The following is a 24,608-nucleotide window of genomic DNA, read 5'->3' on the forward strand; positions in this document are numbered from 1 at the left end:
TATTCAACATGTTTTAAATATTTAAATTCTAGATTCTCAGACATTATTTTTGTCACATTATTTAAAATATGTGGCTCAGAAATAGCAATTCAATTTTTTGGCAAAATTTTGACAGGGCAAGTAAAAATCTGAACCACTGGTCCTATCGGGTCAGTCGAAAAAAATCCTTAGAGTTGAACCCTGGATGGTGATCTCTGCTCTGTCGACTTTTGATGATGAAAACTCAACTGTGCATTTTAAGTTTTAGTGGTAGGAAACAATATGTTCTATAATAAATAATATATAGGGAAATTTCCACCCTACGTCACACATGACGTCACACCGGTTCAACTGTGTATACGAGTATCAAAAAAAGACCGTTTGCAATAGCAAACATGTCGTGTTGTGCTGATAGGATGCCAAAATCGAAAGTTCAAAAATAAAACATTTTACTTTTACCGTACACCACACTGCTTTTAATGCCAACTGCAGACATCTTTGGCTAACAGCCATCATAAGAGCTGAATGGAGTGAGGACCTAATTATAAATGCTGGACTCTGCAGTTCTCATGTTAAATCAGGTAAGTTCACACTATGCTGAATCATACACATTACTTGTTTTTGATTGCAGCAATGATTTCATCAAAAACAGTTAAATATGGTCAGGCCCGGATTGGCTAATCGGGAGGACCGGGAGAATTCCCGGTGGGCCGGTCCGTTTTTTGGCCGCGAGGGCCGGTGTCCCTAACTGCTTGCACTCTCAGCAGTCGCACTTTTTTTTTTTTTTTTTATTTATTTGACCATAGTCTCACTCTTAGAGTTAATGATAACTCTTAATGATGACGTAACTATTATTCGACTCCAAACAGCGGCACCTTAGTGAATATAAAAATTAGAATAATAATTATTAATGAATATTACACCTGCTCAATGAAAATCAGATGATTTACTACATTAATAAATCTGACATAAATTGATCAGAAATCTACTAAGGGGAGAAAAAGATTAAGTCGTCAATAGACGAATTTTTTAACAACAGCACCATTGTGGTCCAGTGGTCAGCACGTTGTGTTACCACACTGCAGGATCCGAGTTCGATCCTTATCTATCTAATTAAATTTATTTATTTATTTTTTTCAATTTTATTGTTAAGACATATAATACTGTTTGGGTCGTTGAACATTTGAACTTATAAAGCAGCTGTTTTCTTGAAAAATACGTGATCGTCTCATTAGAAATTCTAAATGACGTTATTTTAATATAGTCAGTCGTGAACTGAGGTGGGCCGGTTTAAGGCTTGAAACTCCAGGGCTGAAAAGGAGTCCCACTCCAGCCCTGAATATGGTGAATTAAACTGCGGACACTGAATGCTCAGAATGAAATGTAAAGATGTACGTTCAAATACCCTGCCGTACAGGTGCAGTTCACTGTCAGAATGCAGCTGTTCTGCTTGTTGATGATTACCCAGGCCTTGTACAGCTCCGTCTTCTTTCCTTGTCTTTGGCTGGGCAGATCCTCAGTTTTTAGCACTACAAAGTTTTAATCTGGTAATCATGGAAGATTATTTCTACATGACCAGGCAGAACAACATTGTAGGAATCCGAAGACTTGTAGACCTTTAACTTCTCTCTTGTTAAATCACTTGGGGTTTCAATGAGATATTTATTTGGGGCTGGATGCTTGGCCATTTCGTCTGATCCAATATCCATTGGGAGTGTGCTATCACAAATAGATCTGTTAGATGAACGCCGCTTACTTTAGTGTTTATTTTGCTAAATAACTGTGCTTATCACTCTGTGACGAGCTGTTATAATATGCTGTAAGCATTATGTAAATAATATATATATATATATATATATATATATATATATATATATATATATATATATATATATATATATATATATATATATATAATATGTAATCAATATATCTTATCTCTAGCACAACAACAAACTCGGATGTCATTCCCTTGCTGTAAATGCTAGCACACCCGTTATTTTCTGCAACCTGAATTAGGCTATTGTAAAAAGGGTGTAAATGTACTGACGGTGTATTAGCAGGTTTTTGTATTGCAATTTACAACAACAAACCAGATAATATATCACATCAAACTATTAAAAATGCCAATAAAAGTCACTTTTTCAAACTTCCTGAGGTTAAAAGGTCACGCAACGTAATTAAAATGCATACATAACTAATAATAAAAAAATAAATAAAAAAAACACGAGTCAAAAAAAATGACACATTTATGGATATTTTTTATTTATATTTTACCCATTTTACTAGGAAAATGTCATCTTGGCTAATTAACAAGTTTTTATTGTGGTATTTTTACAGACTTTTAACTAATATTAAGACAATATAGTATGCTAAAATCTGTATACGAGCCAAGTACTGTGTCCGAAATCATAGAATTCAAAAATCAGTATGTGACAGGTACCCAGATCACCTACTAATTCCATTGAGACTCTAAAGTCTGCATCCGATGCACACTATGCTATCCCATGATGCCCCCCGAGAGAATTCATGAATGGGAGAAGCGATGTAACTGAAGCGGGTAGGTCACTTGATCATGAGAAAATGGAGGATGTAGTATGCCGAGTTCCAACGTGGGTCTCAAACTCAATTGCTGGAGGGCCGCAGCTCTGCACAGTTTTGCTCCAACCCTAAATAAACACACCTGATCCAATTAATCATGGTGTTCAAGAGTCTTGAATAGCTTGATTAGTTTGATGAATGTACATCTTATGAATGCAACAACCAATCAGAGCCATTGCTTTACGAATACAACGACCAATCAAAAACATTTAGAGCTGTGTTTAAATGCGCTTATGAACGTAACAACCAATCAGAGGTTATGCTTTACGAATACAACGACCAATCAAAAACATTTAGAGCTGTGTTTAAATGTGCTTATGAATGTAACAACCAATCAAAGACATCGCTTTACGAATACAACGACCAATCAAAAAAAATTTAGAGTCGTGTTTACAAAAGCTTGCGAATGTAACAACCAATCAGAGGCATTGCGTTATGAATGCAATGACCAATCGAAAACATTTGGTCGTGTTTAAAATGCTTACGAATATAACGTCCAATCTTAGGAATTGCTTTACGAATACAATGACTAATCAAAAACATGAAGAGCTGTGTTTAAACTTGCTTAGGAATGCAACAACCAATCAGAGGCTTTGCTTTATGAATACAATGACCAATCAAAAACATCTGGAGTCGTGTTTAAATATGCTAATGAATGCAACAACCAATCAGAGACATTGCTTTACGAATACAACAACCAATCAAAACCATTTAGAGCCGGGTTTACAAATGCTTATGAATGTAACAACCAATCACAGGCATTGCATTACGAATACAACGACCAATCAAAAACATTAGCTCATGTTTAAAATGCTTACGAATATAACATCCAATCATAGGCATTGCTTTACGAATACAACGACAAATAAAAAACATGTAGAGCCGTCTTTAAACATGCTTAGGAATGCAACAACCAATCAGAGGCTTTGATTTATGAATACAATGACCAATCAAAAACATTTTGTGGTGTTTACAAATGTTTACGAATATAACAACCAATCAGAGGCATTGCTTTACGAATACGACCAATCAAAAACATTTAGTCTTGTTTACAAATGCTTATAAATGTAACAACCAATCACAGGCATTGCGTTACGAATACAACGACCAATCAAAAACATTTGCTAATGTTTAAAATGCTTACGAATATAACATCCAATCATAGGCATTGCTTTACGAATACAACGACAAATAAAAAACATGTAGAGCCGTCTTTAAACATGCTTAGGAATGCAACAACCAATCAGAGGCTTTGATTTATGAATACAATGACCAATCAAAAACATTTTGTGGTGTTTACAAATGTTTACGAATATAACAACCAATCACAGGCATTGCGTTACGAATACAATGACCAATCAAAAACATTTGCTAATGTTTAAAATGCTTACGAATATAACATCCAATCATAGGCATTGCTTTACGAATACAACGACCAATCAAAAACATGTAGAGCCGTGTTTAAATATGCTTTTGAATGCAATGACCAATCGGAGGCTTTTAGATTGGCTTTAAACCACAACGACCAATGAGATGCCTTTAAATTTTCTTATGAACACGGTGACCAATTTTAGATTACCGTAGATACAATTAAAAGGACAATTACTAACGTTAAAAAAAAAGAACGTTGAAATATCAGCTCCTCAAAAAGCGAAGTACATTTCTGACCCTAGTTGTTACGTTTGTGCGTCTGTCATGTTTATTTTGCAGACCTTTCATCTTTGCTGCTAATATTAACAGCTGTCGTTTGGTTTCCATAACTCTTATGCCTGACACCCCAGTTTTTTTCTCTCCGTATCGTAAAGTTGACCGCAGCGGCCGATACTCAGGGAAGTTCCTCTCTCTCGCTCCCCCCAAATCTTTTTTTAACCCCTCGGCCACACAGTAACGCTTTTTCCTGATATGTGTGCGGTGAGCATGTGTAAGGCCTGACCTTTTTTTCCTCTCTGGAAACCCCAAACTCTGTAGTGTCACAAGCTGCATGGAGGAAAAAGTGAAGAGCAGTGCTGACTTATATGTCGATGTATTTTTAGGGCCACACTGGATGAACTTATCGGCCAATATATGCCTGTAGAAAAAAGACAAGAACATGTCAAATCATGCTTTACATTAAATTCATTCATTCAATATAAAAATAAAGTCTAATTTAAAGACAATTGTGAATTGATTTTTTACTTTTTACTAAATGTCTTATGCCTTGTGTCTAACACAGGTACACTGAAGCTAATGTGTTTGTTGTTGAAGATTTTGTCATCACAAAATGCACACTATCTGACAAAAGCCTTGATCCCAGTTGTAAGAGTAACACATAATAACTTGACTTCTAGTTAATCATTTGGAAAAGATAGCGCTCCTTCTCATACTTCAGCCTCCACATCAAAATTCCTGAAAGAAAAGAAGATCAAAGTGCTCAAGGATTGGCCAGCCTAGTCACCAGAAATGAACATTATTGAGCCTATCTGGGGTAAAATGAAGTAGGAGGCTTTGAAGAAGAACACAAAGACTCTTGATGAACTCTGGGAGCTCTGCAAGAACGCTTTCTATTCCAGATGACTATTAATCAGTGATTTGAGTCATTGCAGAGATATATGGATGCAGTCCTCCAAGCTCATGATGGAGTCAGACATGATTATATTTTATTGTGCTCAAATAAGCGTAATCTAGAGGCCTTTGCCTTTCATATAAGCCAGTTCTGATACTAAATGATCAACTAGAAGTCAAGTTATTATTTGATAGGCTTGGATAGGCGACAAGACTTTTGTCAGGAAGTGTACATATGTAATCATCCAGCTCGTTATGCAAAATTGGTCATTTTTTTAATATTTAAATTTTTATTCTCTCTTGATGTTACTTTTTTTCCAAAACAAACATCAAAACTTCTATAAATCGATTTAGTTGAGAATAAGGATGCAACGATTTCACTATTAACCGTGGTTAATTAACCGTAAAGGCTTCTCAACACCGCGTTTGTGCACTGAACAAAACTATTACACACTGAAAAAAATTATTGAAAGATGATTCCTTGGATTTACTCAATTTTTTTTTTTTTTTGTGGTTGTAAACTATTTATTTGGGCTGAATTTAAACAAAAAAAATTATGTTGAACATTATTAAATTTAATTTGTTTGTTTAAATTCAACACAAATAAATTGTTTGCAACAGTTCTGCATGCAACATTTTTTTCAGTGCAGCTAAACAAAAGTTATGTCGACTGTGCGCTAGATTAAAGTTCGAAGCTTGTGCGCGAGGCTAATATGCACCCACACTGGATTAAAGGCTGATTTTAACTATGGCTGAGGCTGTTAAAAAAGGGCTGTTCACATATCCCATCTTTTACCATGTGCAAGTTCGGTATTTCCAATGGAAGCGCGCGGCTTGTGCATCTATCCCAAAGAGAAAAAAACATACAAAATGAAAAAACCAAACAAGTTCATAATATAGTTAATCAAAAGTGCCTTGCAGAGAGATTCATCAGCCTTTGACTAGATTTATTCTCTTTAAAAGGGGAATACTTAGCTAATATGTAGATTAGATTTACATTAGCCCAATTTTTTTTTATTCTTATTAAAAAATATTTATTTATTTATTATATTTATTATAAAAATATTATTATTGTTGTTGTTTATTTATTTAATTATTTATTAATTGTTTTGTGATTTCTTTTCAGTGTAAAATTATTACTTATGTCAAAAAATATTTACACTTATTTTTTAGTCTAAAGAATAATGGACTAATGTTTGTTTTTTATTACTATTTTGTGCTGTATTAATTGGTTACTGAGCAGCAATAAATAATACTTCAAAATATATAGAGTTTTGCTGTATTAATTGGTTACTGAGCAGCAATAAATAATACTTCAAATTCAAAATATATAGTTTCATGTGATTCTAAACTAGTAACATTTTAAAATTAATGAATGCATAATAATCGCGATGACCGTGAAACTGTGATTATTCCTCAGACTATAACCGTACAACCAAAATCTATAATCGTTGCATCCCTAATTGAGAAGCAAATATTATTTGGATATTAATCAAATAATTGTCAAACTTCAGCGGGTTTACACTTTAACATGAAAACCATATTAAGGTTAATATTAAGAAGAAGAAAAATATACTAAATTAAAAAGAAAAATAAACGAATACCTCCACGGAAAGAATAAACTCCCATATTTTGGATAAATTCACCAGAAAATAAAATTATACATCATGGATGTGTCTAGGTTTTTAGATTTAGATATTTGTATTGACAAAATGTCTTGTTTTAATCATGATCAACTAATTTTTCTTAATTATATATTTCAAATAAACGTTTATCTATTTAAAAATGTACATACATATGGATACATACATAAACATACAGCATATTTTGAAAAACATACCAAATACAAACATTGAAATGGTCTGTTTAAAACACATTTTTAAATATTATTCAATACATAAAACATTAATGACAAAGCAAACATTATAAATATGCGATATACATTGTTTTTTCTTGCTAACTTAGACTAAATAGATTTCCTGTGGTAAACTTGACTTAGGGTAATGTTTACAAACTGCAATCGTTTTTCCCCGGATGACCCATGAAACCATTAAATGAGGCACAATCCATAACATTAGAGCACTTTCAACATACCTTGGGATGTTTGTTAAAGATTTTATTTTGTTATTATTAATAACCGCGTATGAGAGTCACACTGCACCCGTGCTGTATTTATATAGCCTCACGTGAAACTGACACCGGATAATCCCGCCTTTACCAACGGCAACTTAAATTCTGGAATTTGATTGGATGGTAACTCTGTTCGTCAAAATTTACTACGACGGCATTGGCTGCGGTCAATCAGTCTACGGTTATGGTTTAGACTCCAATCTGCTAAGTGCAAGGTACGACGACCTTAAAATATTATAAGCATTAATATCATGTTATCCTATATAGATAAACAAAGTGTATTGTGTAATTTTAATTTTAACTGACAGGTTATTGTGATTCATGTGTGTTTTCTGTTTATTTACAATTTAGATGGCATATTTAAGCTACTTTAAAAACCGTTCCAGTGTTTTGACATGAAAACTTCTCTCTACATCATAACGAAATGACTTTCGCTGACAGTTTTAGTAATATGTTGTGTTTTTAAGATATACATTTTTTTTTTTTTAATATACGCCCTGTTGAAAAATCCAGCTTTAACCAGCCTTGGCTGGTTGGTTTTAGCTGGTCGACCAGGCTGATTTTAGAGGGGTTTTGGCCACTTCCAGGCTGGTTTCCAGCCATTTCCAGCCTGGTCTTAGCTGGTCAGGCTGGGAGATGACAAGCTAAAACCAGCTTGACCAGCCTAGCCAGGCTGGGAGTCCAGCCAAAACCAGCTATATCCAGCTTAAACCAGGCTGGTTTTAGCTGGATTTGGCTGGTAATTTTCCAACCTGACCAGCTAAAACCAGGCTGGAAATGGCTGGAAACAGCCTGGAAATGGCCAAAACCCCTTTAAACCCAGGCTGGTCAACCAGCTAAAACCAGCCAACCAGCCTAGGCTGGTTTAAGCTAGATTTTTCAGCAGGGACATACATGGTCATTTTCAATCATTTGAAATATTCACATGCCTGTATTCACAAAAAAATGGCTATATAATGTTAAATGATGCCTGTTATATGAAGTAAATAACCGAATGTGTCTAAGCTCGAATGGACTGTTTTAATACATCGTGAAAAAACGCACAATTCTTCTGATTTGACTTAGAAATCAGTGCAGAAATGCGCTGCGGAGCCTGTCTGGTGGTAGTTGAATTGGTCTAACAGTGTCGTGGCATTGAGACCAGCCCTGTTAATAGTTTCCAGGCTGGTCATGAACCACTTCCTAAATGAAGCCTGTGTTTCTGACCCCAAGGCCCCTGCCCTGTCTGGGGCAACAGAGCCACAAACACACACACACACACACACACACACACACACACACACACACACACACACACACTCGCTGCCTAATGCATATAGAGTCTGTATGCCAAACACAAGTAAAGCTGGACTTTAAACAAGATTCAGAATCGATCGGCTTGATCCTCATAGAGGAGATGTAATAGAAATCAATCAGATTAAATGGAGAACTGTATTATGGGTGGCACTGTGGCTCAGTAGTTAGCACTGTCGCCTCACAGCAAGAAAGTCGCTGGTTCGAGTCCCGGCTTTTCTGTGTGGAGTTTGCATGTTCTCCCGCGAAAAGGCTTTCAAGAGAAAAGGAACGTCAATAGAGCTTCTGGAAACATCAGTAATAAACATAAGATTTGGCCATCAATCGGATGGGGTCTGCTACACCAGTGGTTCTCAAAGTGGGGGTCGGGACCCTCCGAGGGGTCGCGGGACAATGAAGGGGGGGTCGCCTGGTGATTTCCAAAAATCTATTTATTTTTATTAAACCATAAGAATTAACATTTTAATCCATAACCTACTAAAAAAATAGTCGTTTACAGTTACTAAATACACTACTGTATATAGTTACTATAGTAGCTTATAGTTACTAGTTCTATTGGATTGCGACCCCTCAGGTAATTACATTATATTAAAGACTCAGCAATAGCGTTTGATTTTATAATACCAGGTTAAACTTTCTGGCACATTTACAGCACTGACATACATAAAAAAAATATAACGAAGAATAGACTTGGGTTTATTGGTGTGTGTGCGCCCCATTGCATGCAAGGTTTCTGTATTTAAAACCACCTCAGAGGATATTGGGCGTCGCAAGTTACTGGCATTGTTATTTTGGGGGTCGCGAGCTGAAAAGTTTGGGAACCCCTGCGCTACACGACATGTGGCCAAGTGTGGTGACTTAAACTCAGAGTTTCATTTATTCATTCATTTTCCTTCGGCTAAGTCGCTTTATTCATTAGGGGTCACCACAGCGGAAGGAACCGCCAACTATTCCAGCATATGTTTTACACAGCGGATGCCCTTCCAGCTGCAACCCAGTACTGGGAAACACACATAAACACTCATTCACACTCCAATTTAGTTCATCAATTCCCCTATAGCACATGTGTTTGGACTGTGGGGGAAACCGGAGCACCCGGAGGAAACCCACGCCAACACGGGGAGAACATGCAAACTCCACACAGTAACACCAACTGACCCAGCCATGACTCGAAGTAGTGACCTTCTTGCTGTGAGGCAACAGTGTACTTAGAGTGTGTGCTCTGCATTTAACCCATCCTAGCGCGCACACACACAGCAGTGAACACACACACACACACACCATGAACACACACCCGAGGCAGTAGACAGCCAAATGGGGGGTCCTCGCCTTGCTCAAGAAACTCACCTCGAAAGGGGCTGACATTGGTTATCTCTATTTATTTCGGATTGTGCAAGCGAAGTATTGCTTTTAAGGGGGCTGATAATATTGAGCTTAAAATTTCTTTTTTTAAATAAAAATAAATGTTTTATTCTATCCACAATAAAACAAATAAGACTTTTTCCAGAAGAAAAAATATTATAGGAAATACTGTGAAAAATTCCTGAATCTGTTTAACTGTCACAGACTCGGTCCCAGTAACTACCCTCGCTGGCCAGCAGAGGCCACCATCTCCGGACTTTTAGCATTACGTCATCCATCTACACTGATTGCGCATACACCTGATTGGAATCTGGCTAATGACCCACGTACCTCTTATATGCCGCACTCAAACACTCGTGCAAAGTCTTGTTTAGCCCCGGCCAGCATTTCTGAGCGTTATCTCCAGCCTGATCTCCTGTGCACGACTCCAGCCTGTCTCTTACTCTGCTTCGCCTTCTGCCTGCCCACGACCCACGCTTGTTACACGGACCCTGACTCTCTCTCTGCCTGCCCACGAACCACGCCTGTTATACGGACTCTCATCCTCGCTGCCTGCCCTTGACCCAAGCCTGCTTAACGGATTCTGATTCTCGCTCTCTCCCTTCTACCAGCCTGATCTCACGAGAAAACGTAAGTATTTTACGTTTTGCCAGTTTAGTGGCTAATTCGTACGAATTCGTACGAGTTCAGTCGTACGAAATGGTACGATTTTAAAAAGGAGGCGTGGCACCTAACCCCACCCCTAACCCCAACCGTCATTGGGGGATAAGCAAATCGTACTAAATTGTACGAATTAGATCGTACGAATTCATACGAATTAGCCACTAATGAAAAAGTTACGAATTGCCGTGAGATTGTGTTGCTTCTACTCATGCCTGGTAACTCACTCTGTGTCTGTTCATCATCAGTCCTGATACCCATACTACTACTGTGGATGTGTGTGTGCACTCCGGTGCATATTGTGTGTTTGAGTGAAGTTGTGATTAATAAATACTGCATAATGGATCCCTCCGTGTCAGTCCCCTCGTTACATTAACATCATTTGGGAAATATTTGAAAAACATTCACAGGAGGACAAATGATTTAGGCTTCAGCTGTATAAAGAAGTATTCTAGTGGATGCTTTAATAAAAATATTGTGCCTTTAAAAACCTGATCACTTCAAGCAAACGTTCGTGGGATGTGGGTCTGGACCCCTGCGGTTTTGTCATCCAAGCGTGGCGTTTCTCTTTAGGAGACGTTGACTCACACGTCGTTAAAGCGCCTTATTTTTGAACTGGGGTCAGGAAATCCCTTCAGGGGCCTTCGCTGAGGGCCTACTGGCCACCCGAGGGACGGATAATCCATGCGGCGCAGCTTTTACTCCATAAAAGCGACTCCACGGCTCGCAGGACTGTGGTTTGGGTGGTGCAGAGCCTTCAGCTTTCTCCTCCAGCAGGCCTCGAAATACATCACCTTGACCACAGACGAGCTCTGATTTCTGAGATCATTTAGTATAGGCATTAACATAGCGTGAACGCACACTCACCGGCCACTTTATTAGGTACACCCGTCCAACTTCTCGTTAAAGCACATTTCTAATCAGCCAATCACATTGTAGCATGTCAGACATGACAATGAGTACTCGGATGGCCTCCACAGTCGCCAGATCTCACTCCAATGGAGCACCTTTGGGATGTGGTGGAATGGGAGATTGGCATCATGGATGTGCAGCCGACAAGTCATGTCAATATGGAGCAAAATCTCTGTGGGATATTTCCTGTAGCTTGTCGAATCTATGCTGCAAAGGGTGAACAAAAGGCAAAAGCGGGTCCAACCTGGTACTAGTAAGGTGTACCTAATAAAGTGGCCGGTGAATGAATGTATGTGAAATAAATCAGAGCACAATCAGCTGCACGTGTTTGCATGTCAAGCTGTCAGAATCCCCTGCGCTCTGTGTATTTTCTCTTTCGCGTCTGTCTTGCGGTCGATCTCTGCGCTCCGGCCTTCACGTTGCGTGAGACTCCATCGTTGCTCGCTGCTGTATGTGACAGAGGTCGTCAACATAGCATTAATTAGGACCCAAAAACAACAAAGGCCAAACAATAAACACCCGTCCGCAAAAGCCACCGCTGCCTCCCCGAGCCCACCGGGTTCAGCCAAAGAAAGTAAATACAGTAATGCGTTCAAGATTTGTTTTCCCTCCACCCGCAGAGCTGCTCTTAAGCGAAAAGTGTTCTTCAGCAGATAGGATTGTCATTGCACGAAATGATCATACTCCTGGCGCAGTTTCTCAGCAGATGTGCACAACTGGCACCTCCAGCGTTTCTCAAATAACCTCATCATTGGTGCAACTGGGCACTGAGATGGATGCTTTTACAGCTTTTAGACGAGGATTTTCTTGCTCTTTATGTCTAAGATTTAAAATGTGTGCTTGATGAGTGTTAAAGGAGACCTTTTTATGAAATATAAAATAAGTCTGATGTCTCTAGAGTGTGTAGTGAAGTTCCAGCTCTAAATAACACACTAATAATGTTCATAACTCTCTAAAAATCAGGCTTTGATCCTAAGTGTGCTGTTTTGGTGACTGTTGCTTTAAATGCAGATGAGATTGTGCTCTTTTTAAAAGAGGGCGGGGCTACTGATGCCTGCGTGTCAGCATAGTGGCAGATTCAAAACAAGTCTAACGTCATATGCTGATGAGGGAGAGATGGTCACTTGTGGGCGGGGCTTTCCCCCTTTGATGACATCATATAAAGGGAGAATGCCAATCAAAGTGTTTCTGCAGACTGTCTTTATCAAGTCTGATTATAAACAATAGAATTAATACATTTTTATCATTAGAAGCTGCTTATATTCATAGACTGCTGACACACAACTGTGTTTAAAGCCCTTATAAAAGAGATTTTTTGCATAATAGTTCCCCTTTAAAGGGTACACTCTCAAAAATAAATACGTAAATATGGTCACTTGGGTTTCACACTGTAAAAAGCGCTCAAATTTGCTTTACATGAAAATAAAAGTAAATAAACTCATAGCTTTTAAAGCGATTAGTTGAGTGAACACATTAAACTCTGCTGCTATTTGAGAATTTCCGTCTGGATTTTGCCTACCCAAATTTAGAAGCTTCCCAAATCCACAGGCAGAGGTGTAAATGCAAAAATTTGGTATCATTTTAAAGAAAACCCTTTGAATTTTCATAAAACACTATTGAAAGTGTTTAAAATATCTGTATATGTTGTCTGTGTTATAATAAACACCTAAATAAAGAGGCGCTTTTTGTATTTTTTTTTTATAAACTCCAATTTGAAAGCGTACCTTTTTAGGTTGTGTGTGGTCTAGCGTGCTGTAATTAATGTTGGTGGTTCCTGCACATGTCTGTAATCATAGGAAAAAAGAAAAATGTCTCCACCATAATCTATGCAGAAGTTATTGTATTCCAGCTGATGAGAGGTGCTGTACAAGCCACAGGACTGATCATTGCTTTCATATTTCACTATTCTTTTGTTTGATCAAACATAATTCACTGTGTTTGACAACATCAGACATATAAAAGGATTACTTATGCACATCACCTCAAAAACAGAGGAGAATGGCCCTGAAGCGCACAGCATAAGGTAAGAGATGACAGCTGCCTGTGCTATCTGGGGCTGCTTACTGATCATAAATGTATTGTTTACACTTCTGCGCCATGGAGACACCACAATTCATTCAACAACTGTTTGATATGTGAATGTAATTCAGTAAAAAGAATGCTAGAACCGTATGAGCACCGGCAAGAGCTTTCATTTGAGCTATAACTTGTACATGTGTCATATGAAAAATATGAAAATGAACCAATGTTCAATACCCAGCTCGGGTATCCAAAATACTGTGTATTTAAGTGTAAATAACTTTTATACAGTAGACTAAAAACCAAAGTGATGCATATGTGCATAAAATATAGATTCTACACTTTCAAACGACATAACTTACAGGGGTCTGGTGCAACGCTAGCCCTTTAAATCTGAAAGCGAAAGTCGATGACGTCACGGATCTGGTACCAGGTCCGCAGAGTTTAAGTGGTTAAAGTATAATAGGAATATGATAATAATTAGGGATGTCCTGATCAAGTATTCATTCATTCATTTTCCTTTCGACTTAGTCCCTTCATTAACCTGGGGTCACCACAGCGGAAGGAACCACCAACTCATCCAGCATGTTTTTACATGCTATGGACGACCTTCCAGCCGCAAACCATCACTGGGAAACATCCACACACACTCATAACAATACACTATTAACATAACATACACTTTTACCAATTAAACTTACCCGATTCACCTGTACCGCATGTCTTTGGACTTGTGGAGGAAACCGGAGCACCAGGAGGAAACCCACGCGGACGCGGGGAGAACATGCAAACTCCACACAGAAATGCCCAGCTAAGGATCAAACCAGTGACCTTCTTGCTGTGAGGCGACAGCACTACCTACTGCTCCACCGCATCGCCCTATATGCATATATATATTTCAAAATATTGTAAAAGTGACCATCATTTACACATATCTTTTCTTCAACCATTATAATAACAGACAAATATATATTCAAACACATTATATAAATATATATTGTTAGCATAAGTCCCCATATATATCAGCTTTCCATGTGGGGTGTTGATGTTTGTCTCTGGCACCTGCTGATCCGTCACTCTCTGTTCCTCCAGGGGGATTTGAGCGAGTGACGGCCTGTGCTGTGACGGAGTGTAAAGCGGTCTCCGAGCACTCGTGTTCCCGCTCCGCTCACCTCCTTTGCCCTCGTACCAGTGTCATGGAAATGAAAAATCCCTTTTTTTCTAATCCCAATATGTTTCGGATAAATACATGCCAGGCTGGAAAAACATTTGGACCGCAGTGTTGGTTTGCGGTCGACGTTTGCGTCTGGTTTGGTATTTCACTTATGAGGTGATTCAATCAGAGTCAAACTACAGGAGCCAAGAGAGCACACATACACACACCTACAGTATAACCTGCTGACTTTTCTTAACATCCTAACATTTCCACACCAGATAAAATAAATCATCACTAGCAAAACAGCTCAGCAACACTTGAGGAATCATTGGTGTTCACTGTAAGGACATTTTTAGATGTTTTTTTTTTATCTTATGAACTTCAACATTATTTCCTTTTGTTTTGTTTTACAGTACAAATATCTAAGCATTCTGAAGTACCAACGCTTTTACTTAAATAAACAAATGTCACCTGAAACAGTTTTCTATCCATTAAACTAATAAAACTAACATCAGTTTATAGTCCATGCGGGCTTTCATGGGTTTTGCACTGAGGAGAGGTTTCCATTGGGTCACTCTGCCTTAAAAAGCCCCGACTGGTGGAGGGCTGGCGACGCAGTGGCGCAGTAGTTCAGTAGAAGTTTGCTGGGTCGCTGGTTCGATCCTCAGCTCAGTTGGCGTTTCTGTGAGGAGTTTGCATATTCTCCCTGCGTTTAGGTGGGTTTGCTCCGGGTGCTCCGGTTTCCCCCACAGTCCAAAGACATGCGGTACAGGTGAATTGGGTGGGCTAAATTGTCCGTAGTGCTTGAATGTGTGTGTGAATGTCTGTGTGGATGTTTCCCAAATATGGGTTGCGGCTGTAAGGACATCAAGCACGTAAAAACATGCTGGATAAGTTGGCGGTTCATTCCACTGTGGTGGCCCTGGATTAATAAAGGGGCTATGCTGACAAGAAAATGAATGAATGAATGGTGGAGGGCTGCAGTGATGGTGGACTTTCTACCTATTTTGCTAGCTTGGTGCACTCTGACCTGCAATACTGCCCAACTTGACTGCGTGAGACCAATCAAAGATCAAAACATGACCTCTCTGGATGAAAATTTTGAATATGGACCAATCGCTCGCTTTTTTAAATGTGCAATCATTTTGTTTGCACATTTCATTACATGCTTAGTTACAGGAAATAAGTAGTCAGCTTACGAAAGGAACGGTGTCATTCCACCCCGTAGCGTTCGTTTTAAAAACTAAAATGCAGCCGTATGTACCTCAGGCTACATAATGTGTGATCTCCAGAGATGCATATGGGGGTACGTATCCACAATGTGCCTGTGTTGGTTACAAATGTAACAAATTTGTCAAATAATACATTATACGTAAAAAAAGGAAGCGACATTAGTTTGCAAATTGCAGAATTATTAAAAATAAATGTAACCTGTACTTAATAAAGTAACTTTTTTTTTTATCTTAAACTTTTGAATATATCTCCAAATATTTAAACAGCCATATTTGACAAAAAAAGTCAACCAGAAGAAACAGAAATAAACCTGATTTCCCTTTCAATTAAATTATCCCCCACCACCCCCCCAGTGTCAATGTCTATGTAATTCTGCGCTTCAGCTAAATGCACCTTGAGTTAAGAATGACACCCATGACCAGAAAGCCGTTTCAGCCTGGGATGAGGAGCATCTTCTTTGTGCTTTTCATTTAAAGAGTTCAGCGGGAGTCTGTCTTTCTCTCCGGCCCTGAAAGAAAGCCCAGAATGGCCAATGAAGTGAATTGAAAGTCTCTGATAGACTTGTCTTTGCGTCCTGGTTGACAAAGCTAAGTAATGAGAGTTGGCTGCGAGTCTGGATCTCCGGATGATGGTGTGTGTGTGTGTGTGTGTGTGCGTGTGTGTGTGTGTGTGTGTGTAATTTTTTTTTGGCTTTTGTCCACCCAGTGAGAGATGCTTCTCACGGGCATCAGAGTGTCAAGATTGCTTATTGTTTAAAAGGATTTTATTTATATGTTCATAATTGCCGTTTACTCTTAAATGTGAGGTTTTTGGTCAAATGCTAAAATCGTCAACTATCCCAACAGGCACAAGACACCAACATGGCGATAGTGTCACGTTAGCGTGATCAAAACAAGAACAAAAAGGTGTGAATCCAATTGCAGGTTTATTTACAATCGTGCAGCAAACAGAAAAACAAGATGTCCGGTGTTCAAAAATAACAAATAAACAGCAAAACAAGAAACTATGACAGAAACAGGATCAGGAACAAGACAAAGGTAACAACAAACTCGATATTTAAGACTTACTAGAAACTGATAACAAGAAAGACAAACGACGCTGTGACAAACAGAGGTGAAATGGTTGTATAAATAGTCCAGGAAATTAACAGGAAACAGGAACAGCTGTGAGCCAATCAGTGTACGTGGACCGGGCGTGGTATGTATGAACTTGTAGTCTTTTGGGCGCTTTAGTCAATTCTCAGAGTCTGTGAACTACAGCGCCCTCTGGTGGTCACTGACCGTCATGACAGATAGATTGACGTTGTACCCCAACATCATGGGGACGTTGCCTTTTATTTGGAAATGAAAATCGGGGTTACGTCAGAACCCTACGTCAGGCTGACGTCAACGTCTAACCAAAAACCAACCAAATATCAACGTCTAATAATGTTACAGCTTGACGTTGCGTTGGCAATACAAGCATGACGTCTATCAGATGTTGGATTTTGGTTGCCACACCTGACGAATAAATGTCAGTATCTGACATCAATATGACGCTGGTTTTAGATGTTGACTCGACGTTGGATTTTGGTCACTAAAATCAACCAAATATCAACGTCATTTGACATCATTATTTAGACATTAAAAAAAAAAAACGTCCTGAGACGCTGGCTAGACATTGAATTTTGGCCTGTCGTCATAACCTAAATCTAACCTAATGTTAACATCTTTACGTTGTGTGTCTGCTGGGATGTTACAGAGTTGACAAATATAAAGAAATAGTCTTCCTTTAATTGAACGCTTACCTCCGTGTGGACAGCTTTCTCGCTGTTGCCAGTTTGTCCAGTGGCTTGCCGTGTACGTCAGTGGACTTTAGACGCAGAGTGGAGTTGACTGTGATGCCTGGGTTCAAGTCCAGTGAAGAGCGCTTCCAGAAAGCAGGTGAAGCGAAAAGCAAAAAAATTAAATAAACAAGTAAACAGGGGGTCTGTTCTTCGTACCTCGCTTAAATGATCTAAGAGAGATCCTGGATCTGTTCATCTTGATAACTGATCTCTGGCTAATTTGGTTCCTTAAACAAGTTCTTAAATCAGATTAAAATGTCTGGATGAACTGATCTGAGATCGCTGCGTGTGTTGAGAAGGACTGATCTATCGATCCTCGAAATCATGATCAGCAATGCAACGATTGGCTGACGGCACAGCAGCGTAATGACATCATATGATTAATATTCAATTATGCATGTGAACAAATTACATAAAATTAGCAGTAAGCGGTTCATTAAATATGACACGCAAGAACTATCCACATTTGTTGAGTGCTGCAGGCTGAACACTTTCATCTATCAGGAGTGTTTAGCAATTTATTTAGTTTTACAGTTAGAGCGGGTTTTCTTTACTAGTTATACATAGTAAGCTAGTAACAACTGGATGTTTAAATTAAATTAATTTTGCATCAAAAAAAGCATTTTGCTTTTTGTAAAGGTGTCTGCAATTCATCATATTAACTGTCAAAACATGTTTATGACAGCATAAATGTATTATTCCATTTTAAAAAGTCGCATATTGTGCATGTCTATTATCATACACAAATTGTATTGAAACGATTGTACGCATTTGTTTCTAAAAAGTCCATATCAATAAATGTTCTCTTGCTCCCGACCAGGTTTGAGCTACCAGAACTGTTGATATGACAACAACTCTTGGATGAGTTTTGAAGAACGAAACAATCCTGAATCGTGTCAAATCGTCAATATCCAAATCCAGCTAACTGAGTAATCCACCTACGAAGAACAGACCCCAGGGTGAGAATGTGGTAAGATCTGAAAATGTGGTAAAAATCAGGCGAGGGCTTTTCTTTTTCTGGATTGCTTTTTAAAAACTGTCGATCGGGTTTAGGGAAGTGGGTGCGTGGGTCAGTCTGTGCTTTTGAAAACACTATTGGTTGGGTTTAAGGAAGGAGGAGGGTGGGTTAGCCGATCGTTTACTCGAACCTCACCGTCATGGTCAACTCCTCTCTGCGACTAAAGTCCACCGACAACACGGCAAGCCACTGGACAAACTGGTAACAGAGATTTGCCATCCACACAGATGTTAGTGTAACGGAGGCCAGCTAGTAAGTGCTGTGCAGATGCTAGAGGCCATGGTCCTTGGTAGATCAATCGACACCCATGCGATAGGTTGGCGGTCCGATACCAGCTCAGAGTGGGTTGGGTGGCGTAGGACTGTGGGGTTACATTGGTGCCGAGACCCAGATGGGAGTGAGGTTTAGGGCAGTGAGTGTAACGGAGGCCATCTAGTAAGTGCTGTGCAGGTAAACCTCACTCCTCTGACCTCTAAAGGTGCTCTAGCGACAGATGCTAGAGGCCATGGTCTTTAGCCTACTTGGTAGAGAAACTGACTCCCATGCGAAAGGTCGCCGGTTCGATACCAGCTCGGAGTGGATTGGGTGGCGAAAAACTGGCAGGGCTACATAAGCAGTAAGCTGGTAAGCGTAAAAAGGAATGGTGTCATACCGCCCCATATCGTTCGTTTTAAAGACGCAATGCAGCCATACGTACTTCTGGCTACATAATTAGCAATCTCCAAAAATGTATACAGGGGTACGCTTTCAGAATGAGCCTGTGTTGGTTCCTTTCATCATTTTATTTGGCTAAAACATCCCTTCAGCGCATATAGATTCTTTATTAATGAAAATAAATAATTTATTTTTACGTATTTTTTATTTGCACACATCACAGAGTCAACTAAAAATACGTAATAGAAAGAAATATTTTTCATTAAAAGTGAACGTGATGATTTCTTTGTATGGCATATTATCTATCAATTATGTTACAAAGAAATCATTTCATTCACTTTTAATGAAAAGAAAGTTTTGTTTTTTTTTCGTTCTGGCTTTTGTCCATCGAGTCAGAGATGCTTCTCACGGGCATCAGAGTGTCAAGATGGCTTTACCTCGAACCGGCGGCGATTGTTGGCGAGATGGATGGACCCTCTCTTTTTAGAGCCCAAATGGGGGAGCGTGACCGCGCGACGCTGGCTTAGCATTCTGGAGCCGCATTGACGCTGCCGGAGAGCCATTGTTCGCCGGGTCACTTCCCTGAAACCGTCACCTCAGGCCTGATTTCCATTGGAATGCTCCGGACGGCATTCTTGCTCATTGACTGGGATTGGCACCGGCCGATAGGCTGAAGGAACATTCCCGATGATTAGCTGCCAGGCCGTGGAGACGAGGTTGGCTGTCGTGACCTGTGGAAGAAGAGCCGTAGCGGGATTTATGGGAAATGACAAGCGTCTGCGATTAATGAGCCATTTGGGAAAGATTTACTGTATGCACTGTAAACTGACGGCATTAGTGACAGTGCATTCATATTTAGATTGCATGTGTGTAAAGAAGAAGAATTGTGGGAAACTCTTTACTTGAAGGGGTGTTCATAAGACTTTTATAATCATATGACACATCAATGTGAATTAAATAGTATGCATGAATATAACAACTGTTATTAAGTGCTGTCTGCTCAGTTAGGTCATCTTAAAATTTTTTCTCCAAAAGTGGACCTTTTTGTAGTTATACGCCTCATTTTCTATTTATTATGAGTTTTAAATACTGCATTTTAGTGACTTTTTAAGCACTATTTTTAGCTGAATTAGCTTGTCGGATGGTCATCAACCACACTTTTTGATGTACCAAAAATTTTTCCTAAATATTTGGAATAAAGAAATATGAATGAATACTTATTTTTAAAATAGAAAGTTCTTCCATCATATATCATTAAAAAAGGGAATCTGTTAAAGTTTTAAATTAAAAACTGTAGCCTATTGTCATTTATTAGGCAAATAACAAACTGGCCAGCACTTTCAACTTTCTTTGATACAAAAAATAAAGGAGACTTCTCTTGTGTCAGATTATAAAATGAAAATATTTGTTAGCATTGGCCAAAGCATAGCGAAGTTATACTGAAGCGACAGCCAACAGAGAATTCCGCTTGGTCTTAAAGCCTTCTTCGATGGATTATTTTTACTTTTGGCATTGCAGTCAAAATAAGACAAATGAGCTCATGTACACTGTAAAAAATGCAGGGTTCCACACAATTCATTCATGTTGTCCCAACACAAATCGATTAAGTTAACTTAACACTTTTAACAAATTTATGTGGATTGAACATAAAAAATAAGTTGTCCCAATTAAATCTCAAGAGTGCGTTGTTTCAGCTAATTTTTAATATGTAGTTTGTAAATATAAATATATATATATATATATATGTAACCGGGGTAATATTCATTTGAAAATTTAAAATTTCCCCAGTTATACAACCATATTTAGTTTTGTTTGTTTTTAAGCGCTGCCCCTTTAAGAGTTCACGCACACACAAACGCGGAAAAAAAGGTGCACGTCAGATACAGAGAGCGCGGTGTGAAGCAGTTACAGACAGGGGGAAAGAAAGTTGATACAACTGTTTAAGAGAGAAAGTTTGCAGTTTTGTGTTAACTTGGGAGCAGGTAGCAGATGCAGGTGGTGTGAGTTTGTATATCTGCTGGCTTAATTTGCTGCTCAGCCGATCATTGTTCCTGCATGTGAGAAATCTCGGTGAGGAAGGAGAATTCAGAGCACGCTAGTGGAGATTGAGCGTGAGTTAACTTAATAAATGTTTTAAGAGTTTGATAATGTTCCAAAATGTTTGATAACGCTGTTTATTCTCTATATAAGCTGTTGATACAATAACTGTTATTCCTTATGCTGTGTTAGAGGGGAGAAGAGCAGTAAACAAGATCACACAGGTGCTAACTGCTAATCGCACGTGTGCTTCAGAGAATCAGAACGAGTGAGTTTGCTCATTTTATTTTAATGGAGTGTGATTATGTGTAAGACATGAAAGTTTTGTTCTCAGTGTAACATGTAAACTTATGTGTGGGTCCTGAACACATTAAGTTATGTAAAAAATGCCTTTTCATGTGAATTATCATATGTGTGATGTATTGTATGTAGTGGAATGTGCTGATTGCTCATTTATTCTGTTTTTGTTTGCTTTATTAGGCACAGATAAGCCACTGCCGTTGTTTTGCACATATTAAATAGTTTATTAACGTGGTTTTGAACTACTTTAAGTCACATGGGGATTTTGAATTGGATGTTTTGAATACTGTCAACGAATTTATTCTTATAGTTATATATACATTTATTTTTCCTGTTGCTGACCTTTTTTATTTTGTCATAAAGCCAACTTTGTTTATTGATTGGACCTGTTTTAAAGCTTGCTGCTTATTTCCCAAACAAAGTAAGTTAATGCTGTGTCTCCTTGAGGCTCAGTCCAGAATAAAAGAATCCATTTTTCTTATAGATGTTTTGGCTGTGTTATTTCCCTGATAAAAGTAGGGTGTTATTGGCCACATCTAATTTTGGTGTCAGACGTGGGATTCTGTTTGTTTGGGGCTAAAAATAAATAACTAAAAAAAATCAAAGAGTGCAAACAACGGTAGTGGTGGCACGACTGAGTGCTGGAAGGACCTGCAGTGCCATTCTGACGGAAGCAGCTGCAGGATAAAGGGGCCAGCGCACCAGGACTGCTGTCTGCAAGGACTTTGAGAAGGACAGTGCTCGTCGATCTGACTGTTGTGGGCTGGTCGAGACATTTTGAAACTCTGATACAAGGTAATGGATGCTGAGAGGGACATGGACAATGCTGACGCAATGGCAGAGGACATTGAAGGTGCAGGTGCTGCAGCACCAGGAGTGGACGCTGATGGAGGTAATCCCATTTCACAGCTTCAGTCCCAGATCCTGGAGTTGGGACGTAGGCATGATCAAGTCATGTCAGCTCTATCTAACATGACCAATGTCCATACTAGATCCTATGTGTATATCCCAAGGGAAAAACAGATTGTACCTTTTAGTGGGGATCTAGGTAAAGACTGCCAGAATGTTGATGAATTCATTGAGGAGCTGGAAAGGGTAATCAGGGTTAGGGGTTTAAACTCTGAGGATCAGGTAGATTTTATCCTCTCGCACTTAAGGGATTCAGCTCTCGATGAAGTCAAGTTGTGCATGGGGGGTGAGGATAAGTCAGCTGAAGACATGTTCTCATATTTGAGGGCAGCTTTTAGGGAAAAGCGCAGCACCTCTCAGTTACTGCACACATTTTATGCACGCAAACAATTAGACGGTGAGGATTTTCGTGATTTTTCACACGCACTGTCATTGATGTTAAATGCTGCTCTGCAACAAGCACCACAATGTGTTCCAAATGTGCAACGGGCACTAAGGGACCAGTTTATTGAGGGGGTGAGGGATTTAGCACTCCGCAGGGAGCTCCGTAAAGTGGTTAGAGAGCGACCTGATGCTACATTATTTGAAGTCCGTGAGGAGGCCCTTTTGTGGTGCTCAGAAGAGAGGCCTCGTTCAACAAATGTAGCCCGAAACAGAAATTTAGTGAGTGTGAAAGAAAGTGCTGAAAATGCACAGATGACAGCCACTGTAACAAATGACTTAACACTAGCCCTACAAGACGTAATTAAAGTAATTACACAACAAGGGAAAGCAATCGGGGAGCTTACCAATGCTGTGCGTGATTTGACGATTCAGAGGTCTGACTCAACTCTTGAGAAATCGAATAAGCCCAAGTTTAAGCCGAGATACACCCGGGGTGGCCAACCCATTTGTTTGAGATGTGAGAGTGTTGGGCACATAGCCAGGCAATGCACTGGGCGGCGCTCCCAGGAAAACCCTGTACCTACTACGTCTGAGTCACTGATTGCGGGAAACGGTGCACCTCCATTGCGAAGAGCCGAGCAGTGAGAGGTGGCACAGATGGCTCAAAGACTGGTACCCTCACAAAAGAGCAGTTTCTGGAGCGCGCAGTGGGCAAGTGCCCAGAAGTGGAAATTCATGCTGGGGGAGTTGCAATCCGGTGCCTGTTAGACACTGGCAGTAATGTGAGCACTTTAACAGAGAGCTTTTTTAAAGAACATCTTCACGGGGAAGACAAAGATATGCACTGCACAAGCAAGTGGTTAAAGATTACTGCCGCTAACGGGTTGCCTCTTCCCTACCAGGGGTACATTGAACTTGATATCCAGGTTATGGGTTTGACTTTACCTGGGTGTGGGTTCTTAGTGATACGAGACCAGAAGGAAGGGGAGATTGACTCAGCGCCCCCAGGCATACTTGGTATGAATATAGCACAGCGTTGTAAACAATTAATTTTAGCTGAGTTTGACAATGCTTTGAAGGGGAATTTGGATGCTGAATGGAGAGCTGCCCTCAACAAAGTACAAGAAGCTGCCGCAGTAGAAGCAAACTCTTTGGTCCGGGTAGCCAGCACACATAAATTGTATATACCTGCAGCTTCTGTGGCTACAGTTCAGGCCAGAACACCTAAAATACTACCTGAGAGTAAAGACTTATGTTTGTTTGAGCCAGGCCAGTCTTCATTGCCAGGTGGTTTGGTTTTGATCCCTACCTTGGTATCACCTGCAAAGCGGGTATTCCCGATACAGGTAGTAAATCTATCCCCTGAAGGCGCATGGTTGCCACCCAAAGTGAAGCTAGGTGTACTAGGCCATGGTGGTCATGTCGAGAGTAGCTCCTGTGAAGTTAGATTCCACCAAATTTCTGTTGATCATGAGGAGGTGATGGTTAATCAGAGGTCAATGAAGGGAGTTAGTGGAGATCTGCAATGTCCCTTAGAAAGAGTACAGATTGGTGGTACCCAGGCACAACAGGCAGAGTTGAAGTCACTTCTTAGA

At 39.5% G+C, this 24,608-nt stretch overlaps 1 long non-coding RNA gene across 1 annotated transcript; it reads right to left on the reverse strand.

Moving 5' to 3' along the window:
• Positions 1-2,221: 2,221 nt before the first annotated feature.
• Positions 2,222-7,325, reverse strand: LOC141380855 (uncharacterized). The gene is made up of 3 exons (XR_012400162.1): positions 7,216-7,325; positions 4,514-4,648; positions 2,222-2,648 (listed from the first exon to the last, which is right to left on the reverse strand). It is a non-coding gene; the product is annotated as an uncharacterized lncRNA (long non-coding RNA).
• Between the last annotated feature and the right edge of the window lie 17,283 nt (positions 7,326-24,608).

Source organism: Danio rerio, chromosome 25 (assembly GCF_049306965.1).
Source record: "Danio rerio strain Tuebingen ecotype United States chromosome 25, GRCz12tu, whole genome shotgun sequence".
In the NCBI taxonomy this organism is placed as follows: Eukaryota; Metazoa; Chordata; class Actinopteri; order Cypriniformes; family Danionidae; genus Danio; species Danio rerio.